Source organism: Aricia agestis, chromosome 2 (genome assembly GCF_905147365.1).
Source record: "Aricia agestis chromosome 2, ilAriAges1.1, whole genome shotgun sequence".
Lineage (NCBI taxonomy): Eukaryota > Metazoa > Arthropoda > Insecta > Lepidoptera > Lycaenidae > Aricia > Aricia agestis.
Window position 1 is genome coordinate 15,290,480 of NC_056407.1, and position 2,500 is coordinate 15,292,979.

Here is a 2,500-nt window from a genome sequence, read left to right on the forward strand (position 1 = left end):
CGCCTGTACATATTTCGACGAACTCCGGCGAGCCGCACCGAGGATTTCTCCCAGAGCGGACACCGTCGACCGTCCACGAGTGAAACCATGCTGGCAGTCCGACAGACCCCTTGTCATTTGCGTGGCGCTCTTTAGCATTACTCGTTCTAAAATCTTTCCAAAGATCGGCAACAAGGTGACGGGCCGGTAGGCTTTCGGATCGGTAAGCGGCTTGCCATTACCTTTCGGCAGGACAATCAGCTTACCGTCCTTCCATACACGCGGGAAAACGCCCTCCCGGACACATCGCCTAAACACTTCTGTTGTCTCTCGCGGCGCGGCTGCCCAAACGTGTTTTATTATTCGAGCGGATATCCCATCGATCCCCGGTGCTGTGTTAGGAAGCTCCCTGACTATATTCGCAATATCTTGTTCCGTCGGAGGAGGAGCATCTTCTCCTGAGGGAATCGCTGCTGCCACTAACCGCACTTGCCGGTGGTACTCTGTGTCCTTGGACACATCGTCGTCCGGACAAAGAGCATACATAAGGCTGTGCATGGCCTCATCAACTCCCCCAGCATAACCTTCGGCATGTTTCGTGCCATTAACTACATTGCTAGGAGGTCGCAACCTCCCGCACGCGACACGGTACGCCAAGCCCCATGGGTCTTGGTTTCCCGATTCTGCTACGGATCGGAAAAATTTCAGTTGCTCCTCCTTGATGGCATCCCTGTATCTACGCCTATGCTCAAGAAAGCGCTGCTTATTAGCCTCCTCGTCCGGGCTATTGCCCTTCCGACTTGCCTGCCAAGCTCTGCGCGAGCGATAGGTCTCGCGGCGAATTCGGTCTAAGACCGGGGTCCACCACTCATACCCTCGCTCTGTTCTCCCCCCCTTAACGAACCCCAAAACGCTCTTGGCTGTGCTAGTAACCATCTTGGTAAACTTCGCACACAGCACCTCTGCAGGCGCGGTCCATGAGATGTTAGCGGACCTTTTTTGGATCTCGTCCTCAAAGATTCCCCATTCCACACCACGATCCCGAAACCTCATTGGCTCTTCAATCGACCCAGCGCCAGAAGCGGTGTTCTTTTCGGCCACCACATATGTGATCAGCCTATGGTCACTGTCTATTGCGTCTTCATGCACTCTCCACCCCGTTACCAGGGTGCCTTTTGTCAAAGTCAGGTCGATGTTGGACGATGCGTTCGTCGATGCAAACGTGGCCGGCTGGTCTGGTGCATTGGCCAAGCGGAGTCCATGTGCCAGGATAAACGCCTCCATCGACTCGCGACGGTGCGTGACGTCTGGTCCGCGTCCTCTGTACTGTCTCTCCTCACAGTACCACATCGGAGAGTGCGCGTTTGAGTCAACCCCTATGATGACTTTCTTACCCCTCAAGGAGGCAAGAACAGTGCCCAGATGTTCCAGGTGGACATCTATGTCATCGCTGTACTGAAAGTACGCAGAGACGAGATACACGCCCTCTTGGTCGTTTAGTACATGGCACACCAGACAGTGTGAGTTCGACAGGTGGTGTAAGATAGCGCATGTCAAGTCCCTTCGACGAACATAGATGCCCGCCTTGGCACCGTCGCTGCTCTGCAAGATGTTATTTGCCGCGCGGTGAGAAGTGGAGCCAGGGTAATGTTCCTGGACCAGAACGACGTCTAGTCCCAACTCCTCTGCAATTAGGGGCAGCTCGGTGGTGGCCGTGATTGCCCCCGCCAGGTTAATCTGACCGACGGTTAACTTTCCTTGGTCTGCCATCAATAATTAGTGGTTTCCACCATTCGTCTCTCCGCATGCTTCCGGGCAGGGCACTCTGCACTGCCAGTTTTGTGTTCTAGTGAAGACTTCTCATGTCCAAACTTGTAACATGTTGCACACCTGTTTCCTTCCTCTTTGCATTCCTCTTTTGTGTGACCTAATTTGGCGCATTTCCCGCAAGTGGGCTTCTCAGCCTTGCAGGTTTTTTCACCATGCCCGTATAGATGGCACCGTCGGCAGATTATCTCAACTGTGAAGTCTTCCACCCTTATTACATCCCAGCCAATATATAACTTGCCTTTTTCCACTAGGCATTTCCTTAGTTCAGGGTGGCAACGTAAGACATAGGTCGTTCTATCGCCACCTCCTCGACTCTTTTTAAATGCTAACTGGCTGCATTCGATTAGCCGCTCGAGCGGCCAATTGGCATCCTCTCTGAGGTTTTGGTCTTTTATAGCCTTGAGAACTTCGTCCAGCTTATGCCCGTCCCCGTCGAGATTCCTCAAAGCGACCAGGGGTTGACGTCCCCTCAGGGGTTCCACTTTGAGTGTGGATGGCATCGCCGCTTTCAATTTCGCCATATCATTAGGTGATGAAGTTTGTACAAGCAAACCGGCACCAGCTATCTTCTTTACTCTTTCGACTCTGATGTCTAGTACGGCGGGGGCCACGGAGGTCTTTAGTACTTTTTTTGTCTCTTCGGAGGTCTTCAATTCATTGCCTGCTGGCATCACCTTAATCATGGGGCCTC

General features: G+C 53.0%; 1 pseudogene; it reads right to left on the reverse strand.

The window, feature by feature from the left end:
* LOC121740127 overlaps positions 1-2,500 on the reverse strand; it is a 9,333-nt pseudogene that overhangs the window by 2,762 nt on the left and 4,071 nt on the right.